At 46.3% G+C, this 8,132-nt stretch overlaps 1 non-coding gene across 1 annotated transcript; it reads left to right on the top strand.

Annotated features, from left to right (window-relative positions):
* Positions 1 to 2,543: 2,543 nt before the first annotated feature.
* Positions 2,544 to 2,615, top strand: trnae-cuc (transfer RNA glutamic acid (anticodon CUC)). Its single transcript has one exon. It is a non-coding gene; the product is annotated as a tRNA-Glu (tRNA).
* Positions 2,616 to 8,132: the final 5,517 nt, after the last annotated feature.

Genomic DNA, 8,132 nt, shown 5'->3' with positions numbered 1-8,132 from the left:
TCTGTAGAGAACTAAGTGATGCTCTCAGCAGGTTGAGGGCACCACCAACAAGTGAGGTATGAACCTCTGACTTCCTTCTTGTCAAACAGGAAACTCCTAGTACCTCATTTGAGTAAAGTACCTCATATTCCTGACATCCAAGTAGTAGTGAAGTGGAGGAAGAAGGTAGGAGATCTCCAACAGGATTTTTCTTTCCTCTGTCCTCCTTGATCTCATGGATCACCACAGTCAAGGGGAGACCCAAGCTCCCGGATGGATCTGGCACTCAGGAACTGCTGAGTTTTCCAGTGGACTTTGTTCCATCCATGGTTCAGGAACAGGACTCCTCCTGGTTAACCTGGTATCTTTCCACCCAACTGTGGGTTCTTGGAGAATTTTTCATGTCATGTCAAGAAATCAGGCTGGTGGGTTTTTCAATGAGAGAAATTCTGGTAACTTAATTAAGTGGCATATTTGTTGAAGCAGTAATTAACTGATAAATTAAGGAAGGCCTGGCCAGTCTTTGCTCCCAGGTCATACGATGGAGTTAGAAAGTCCTGAATCAATCTGGAGTTCCATGATTTCCTTGTGGTTCATGATCCTTTTGACAATGTAGTCTGGAACAAGAGCAAGATGAACCTCCAAATAGCAACAGGTTGATTGCAGGTGATGTCAAGTGGTATTTAGAGGAGCCTCCTCCTTGTGTTTGGTTCCATGGTGGAAGGGTGAGAACTCTGGATCCAGTGATCCCAGTTCAAGTCTTGGTGGGACCTTCCTGTCTGGAATGTGTCCCATGTAACAAACTGATCAAGAGATGTTACGTGGTTCTAATGTTCTGGTTCATTTCTTGTCCTTTAGAAAAATGAAAATCATTTCTTACTGCCATGAACTCAACTCTGCCCTATGTCACTGTCTAAAAATCATCCTTTTTTTTTTTGAAAAAATCAGGGTAGGTTTGTCAGACTTTGTCAGACCTTTCCCCAAATTATCATTTGTTTGTGGAAATTAGATCCAGAAAACCACTGCAGTCACTCATACATGATTAGTGCCATACTTTGTCTCACACGTTTCATCTTTGATGGTTCCATGGTGGAAGGGTGAGCACTCTGGACTCTGAATCCAGTGATCCCAGTTCAAACCTCAGTGGGTCCTCCAGCAGGTCTCTGACAGGTGTTGATAGAGGAGTTGTGGCTGCTGACTACAGTGGAAGACACCTTCAACAATGATGTGTAGAAGCTCTCAGCTCCTTCAGTCACATGACTGGGTCATCCTGATTGGATGACATGGACCCACCTGATCCTTGTCAGCCTTGTTGGAGCAAAAAAGGTGGATCAGAGGAATCAGTGGATCAAGACTCAGGTGGCAGATGAAGAATCTCTGTATTCACAATGGAGTCAGAGAAATCTTCCAACGTGAGAGAACGTGACAGACCATTTTATACTGAAGACAGGCTGTGTGTGTGTGTGTGTGTGTGTGTGTGTGTGTGTGTGTGTGTGTGTCCCTACTGACTGGAAACTGAATAATAACCAGACTGACTTTTGTCATGGACCAAGTCTGGTTGAGTCACTAAATTCATAACTGAAGTGATTATTTAATTAATAAACAGAACATTTGTCTAAAGTCATGATCAAATTCATGTAAAATCTGAGCAACGAGGGTTTGAAAATGTTCCAATGAGCCAAACCAATGTTGACAGTTAAAAGAAGCCAATGTGGGAGGATTCTTTCTGTCTCAGCAGTAAAGACCAATCCCACAGCTCACGTGAAGCATCAGGTCCTCTGTGAGAGGTGGGAATCCAACCAGGGACCTTTAGATCCACACCAATCTTCCCTGACCTCATAGAAACTGGAACCTTTCAACAAATAAATTCAAATTCAACTTAGCAGCAACTCTAGAAATGTTGCTAACTTGCTAATTCCTGTTAGCTCCAGATCAGACAATGCAGGCTCACCTTCACGCTTGGTTGTACGACCGCCACCAGTTGAAGCTTCTCTGGTTCAACAAACTCTGGGGACTCAAGACACAAGTCAGCACCGGTGCAGGTCCAGATCCAGATGTTAGCTGAGGGGGACAATGGCTTAAGGGAGCTCCAGGGAGTTGGTTTGAACTGGTCCCTCATCTCTGTGAGTAGAAACCATCTGAGGTGGAGGGGGAAGGTCTGCTTTGACCTCCTGATCTCCCAGTAAAGCCAGTATAGATGTTGAGCTTGGAGGAGTTGATGGCCTCCTTCGTCTTCTTGTTGGAGATGTTTGCTAAACTCAGCACCACCACAGATCAGAGGAACGTCCACTTGTCAGCTGGACACTGGAGTTTCTAGTGACCTGCAGGATCTTAGTTGTGGTGGCAGCAGGCCTGTTCCAAGAGCTTTGCTCACATTCCTGATCAGGCTCCATAATGGTTCTGGACCACTGAGTGATAGAAGCTGATCCTGCGGGTGGACTGTCTTTAGGGGGCTGAGGTGTCTGGTGGTCTTGGTGGACCCTCTGCATCTCAAGCTGAGACCACAGAGTCCTGTGTTCTTGAGTCATTGTCTATAGTCTCTGTTGTTGGAGAGCTCAGTGTGGTCCCTGATGGTCTAGTGGCTAGGATTCGGCGCTCTCACCGCCGCGGCCCGGGTTCGATTCCCGGTCAGGGAATGAGTTATTTAGAGGTTGAGGAAGAGGTGATCAGGTGGTCCACATGATGGTGGAGGTGATGAACTGTGAGTCCATCATGGCTCCACTCTCACCCCCATTGTAGTGTTCTTGGTTCACTCTACCATGGCCCCATGTTGAAGGGTGACTGTCTCATTCAGGTCCAACCCTTTGTTAGACTCTATTAAGTCACTGACTCCTGCAAGGACAAACTGTAATCCTCCTTAGTAGCTTTGGCTCCTTGCAGCACAGAAAGTCCATTCACTGATGTAGGAACTGGAAAACTTAGAGCTCCAGTCCTCAGTTCCTTGCACCAAAGAAAGGAGGGAAATGCAATCAATGTTGAATTCATTTACATTTCTTATATTTGATCAAAGCTAGAACTTAATAAGCTGCCATCGACCTTGATGACCAACTCCTTCACTGTGTAGTTCAAAGTCCCTGGTTTGATTTGTGTCAGGACTTCAGAAGCTCCAATCCTCTCTTAGTTCTAGTGAGAGTGGAAGAGATTATAAATGAGAGAAGCAGGGCCCTCCCTCAGAACTGAACCAGCTTAGTTGGGAGAGCCTTAAACTGAAGATCTAAAGGTCCCTGGTCCGATCCCAGGTTTCAGCAGAGGAGCAGCATTGACTTTACTTTCCAGTGGAGGAACTGCAGACATGAAGGAAACTAACATCTTGTCCTGTGCATTCTTGTGACATTCAGGACATTTTTGGAGCCTCTTGTTGGATTTTGCCACAGAGAATCAGAGCCAATCAAAAGCATGGTGGACTTCAACATGGAGGACTGAACAAGTCAAGAAAGCATCAGTTTGACCTTCACAGGTGTTTCTGTTCCTGTCTCAATGCTGTAGAAAGAGCCTGAGGAGCTCAGACGGTAGAGCATCAGACTTTTAATGTGAGGGTCCAGGGTTCAAGTCCCTGTTCAGGTGCTGTGGAGGTTCCAGTGTTTGACAACATGGTACTGGATGAAGTTTAGTGTTGAACAAACTGTCAACATTAAAAGTAGAAGTGTTCTTGTCTTGCCACTGTGAGACTGTTGCTAGAAAAGTGACCAATAATAATTTCATGTCGCATGCAATTAACAAAAGACCTACATTGATGGTCGAGGGGTCTGGAGCCTATCCCAGCATCTACAGGCCAGAGGCGGGGTTCACCCTGGACAGGTCGCCAAAACCATTCACACTCACATCTACAGTCAATTTAGAGTGTCCAATCAGCCTCATCCCAAATTACATGTCTTTGGACGGTCGGAAGAAGCCGGAGTACCCAGAGAGAACCCACGCATGCACGGGGAGAACATGCAGATTCTGCACCCGAGCCTGGACTCAAATCCAGAACCTTCTTGCTGTGAGGCCACAGTGCTGACCCCTAAACCATCATGCTGCCGTGGTCTCATATACTTTTCTAAATTGTGTTTCTTTCATGTCCTCCTGAGATCAAAGACAGAATTCTAGCTACTGTCAAAGCCCTGATGACATCATCAGGAATTCTGGCTTTGATCTGGAGACTCTTGCTTTAATCTGAATTTGATCTGACTAATGTTTTAGTTTAGGTTGCATGATACCGACCACCTCATTTGTCCTGATGGACTGGTGACCTGTCCAGGGTGAACCCTGCCTCTTGAACAATGTCACCTGGGATCGCCCCCCCCCCCCCCATGACCCTTAAAGGATAAGAACAGAAAGTGGATGGAGGGATGGACTCAACACTGAAATCAGCTGATCTGATCCACATTCTAATGTTTCCTGTCCCTCTTTAGGAGTCAATGAGAATAGTAGTGTATATAATAATGTATATCCAACCTTGTAGTATCTTTACAAAACTTTTAGGATTTCTTCTTGTTTCTACTTGTAGTTTTAGTGTCTGGATCTTTTCTTTTGATGTCCTGCTGTCTGCTCTTTGCTTTTGGAGCTTCCTTCAACAACTACCAGGCCTCCTGGGTACTGTAGGAAACATGGTCAAGTTCTTCTGACTTCTCCAGGAACGTCCTGCTCACATTGGTCTGTCTTCATTTTGACTCCTCCCACTGCCACAATGACCAGCCTTTATACTCTTGGTGACTGGGGCCCTGGTTGCTGCAGGCCTCAACACCAGCCTGTGGTTGTGAGCAGGGCAGAACAGAACTGACAGTATCTCCCATGCAGGACCTGGGTCAGCGCCTGGTGCCAGCTGGGGCACCGCTTTAACCTGGACCCCTAGAAGATCTTCTCCAGGAACTGGCCTTTTTGGTTCCATCAAGGCCTGAGAGGATGGTGAAGAGTGATCCACCACCAGGCAGCACAGTCAGCAGCAGCCATTTTGTTCCACTAGAATCAAGTATGATAGTGACAGACTGGTGAGTACTTGCTAACTGACACTTCCTGTTTTTACTGCTATTCTTCCATGAATGTGCTCATGTTGGCTGGTCCCCAACCACAGTTTCAAAGCCATGATGACATCTTTCATCAACAATCAGACTTATTTTTTTCTCTATTTGGACAAATAAGGTTTCAACTGACACGGCTGGCCAACGTCCTGGAGTTCATTCAGCCTGGAGAACCAGGTGCTGGTTCCTTCTTTTACCAGGCAGGAACGGGCAGCAGATCCAAGATCAGTAGGTGAAGATGTCTGCTTTGACTGGTAGGAGGAAAGAGAGCAGGAGAGCTGGTCAGAGACAAAGACAGATCATGAAGAAGGAGTGCTGTATTCTGCTAGCACATGCTAGTGACAGTCAGAGATCAGGAGTCTCAGCAGGGAAAGATTCATCTCTTATTTCAGAGGACAATTGGACGTTCACTGGAAGACTGTGAATGTTTGAGGGTCAGAGGAGAAAAGAGGACAAGTGCACCTGTTGTGTGTGATGGGGCGCCAGCATGGAGGAAGTTGTCAAACATTTTGAGCGAAACAGCGTGAATCTTCAAGTAAAGAATTAAAATGATTTAGTTCACAATGAGGTCTCTGTCATAAAACAAAAGGAACAACTGACTCCCTCACCATTTCCACCCTCTTCAACAGATTCACATTTCAAAACAACCAGGTTTATTTTGTTCCCTTCTTTTAGCAGAGGATGGTTTTGATCCATCCAACTCTGGGTTCTGGGCCCAGCACGCTTCCTCTGTAAATCCATATTTTGGGTTCTGGCTTGTTCTGCTTTTCATTTTGTGTTTATATTAAAGTTCTGTTGCTGAAAAAAAGACTTTTTTGCCTTTTTAAAAACACACACACACACACACACACACACACACACACACACACACACACACACTACAGCCAAGCATATAGAATGATACAGTCTGAGGTGGTTTTGACTGGTCGGCACCAGTGTGCACTGTTTGGCACTGAAGTCATGTGACTGAAGTCATCCAGTCATGTGACTGAAGTCAGCCATTCATGTCAGTGATGTCACTCTGCAGGACTGTCACTGCCGTCTCATTCTAGAAAAGAATCCAGACTCCACCTGTGGCTCCATGATAACTGAGGGACCTCTGGTTGGAGGCTGGACGATGATGTTTGGTCTGGGGGGGTTAAGATGGTGGGGCTGTTTCAGTTCTAGTGCTGAAGGCTTTCACCATGACAGTCAGACTCTCCTCTGTCCTTCATGGTCCCTCAAATGTGCAGTGTGGACCTCACACACTGAATTTAGCCTGAAAACTCTTCATGAACAGCAGGAGACTCAGAGTCTCTGTGGCGCTCGGCTGTTAACAGAGAGGCTGGTGGTTGGAGCCCCCCAGGGACCAGGACCAGGCTCTACTGGTGCTGAGGACTCTGTTGATCAGCTGCTGAGTTGCTACTTGATGTCAACATTGGTCTGTTTCATCCTGAGTAGTTTGATCCTAGCAGAGTCGCTGCATCGATGATCTGAATGTGGACGGACAGACTGACCCTCCACAGCAGACGCCTGTCACAGATCTCTGGATGAGACACTTTGAGGTAAAGCCAGGTTCTGCCAGTCCCACTCACATGTTTCAGTCACATGTTCAGAGATGGGTTTGTTGTTCCTGAATCCATTTCTTATTTTCTGATCACCTTGTGGATTGTTCATCATTGTCCTCATCACCATACTTTAGGTTGCAGTACGAACACCTGAGTTAGTCTGGGGTTGCAGGAATCATACAGCATCCAGATAATAGCAGGCTGAAACATTTATTTAAAAGAGTTTAACATGGTTACACACACACGCACACACACACACACACACACACACACACACACACACACAGCCTTTCTTTGGTATAAAATGGTCTGTCACGTTCTCTCACATTGCACAACAACACAACAAACAAAGACGGCAGGTCCAGTGTGGTCCTGATAAGACCACTGGACTGCAGGGTCCCAGTATCACTGGTGACAATGGTTTTACCAGCTGGGACCTTGGACAAGAACTTCTCAGAGGAAACTCATCATGGAGGCTCAGTGAAGAAAACTAGACCTGAGCTGCCTGCTGGAACCTAGCAGGTGAAGGACAGAGCTCCACCTCTTTAGAGACACCACCACTGTGGGCTCATGTTGGCAAAAGAAGTGGGTCAGTTTTTGACACACACACACACACACACTTGGATATACATGCCTTTAACTGCTTCAATTACTGCAGGAACCAACCAGAACCATCCAGAACCTGAACCTCTATATCTGATTCTGGGTCTGTTTGTTTCCATAGGCTAGCACACGGCACAGGTCAGCCTGGTTTCAGAATGTTTCTTGGAATCCTTATTATCAATAAAGTATCAAACATTTTGCATAATAAATGCATGCATGGCCTCATATTTTGCCATTTTAACGTGCTTTAAGTTGACGGTGCCCACCTGTGGTGTCAATGTTTCTATGTTTGTCTGTTCTGGTCTGAATGAAAGAGGAGGTTTTCTTGGTCATGTGACGTGGATGAGAGTTCAACTAGAACTTCCTGATTCAACAGGATTTTAGTTTGTAGGGATTTTGTCAAAGCCACCAACCAAACCTCTGAGTGGTGCAGATGTCTGCTGCCTCCTCAGAGCAGACTGGAGCTCAGCCTCACTCACCTGTGGGAGCCCCAGCAGAGCCACCGTGTGATGGAGTTTCAGTTTAGGCTCCAAGGTCCTGGATTGAATTGGTGTTTTGTGTTTTTAGGCCTCCTGGCACCGATGAATGAATGAACCATTGTTCCAGAGGGAGCTGGTGTCAGGTCAGTCCCTGTTTCTACAAGACCTCCTGCTGCAGAGCCACATTGGGAAACATCCATCCATCCATTTTCTTCCACTTATCCTGTTTAGGATTGTGTGTGTGTGTGTGTGTGTGTGTGTGTGTGTGTGTGTGTGTGTGTGTCAAGTCAAGTCTCAACAAAGTTCTCTCATGACTCTTTACTAGTAGAGCAGGTCCAGCACCAAACTGCTTCAATGAACCTACACCAACAATTCTCCATCAGCAGCACATCCTGCAACAGTGGTGATGAAAACCTTCCTTTTAACAGGCAGGAACGTCGAGCAGATCCAGGATCAGTGGGGACGGCCTTCTGCTTTGACCGGTTGGGGGGAAAGAGAGCAGGAGAGCAGGGCAGAGACAAAGA

Source organism: Aulostomus chinensis, chromosome 1 (assembly GCF_037954235.1).
Source record: "Aulostomus chinensis isolate RoL2024-O1b breed Wild chromosome 1, RoL_Achi_v1.0, whole genome shotgun sequence".
Taxonomy (NCBI): Eukaryota; Metazoa; Chordata; class Actinopteri; order Syngnathiformes; family Aulostomidae; genus Aulostomus; species Aulostomus chinensis.
The sequence above is the reverse complement of the archived record's forward strand: the minus strand, read 5'-3'. Positions and strand labels throughout refer to the sequence as shown.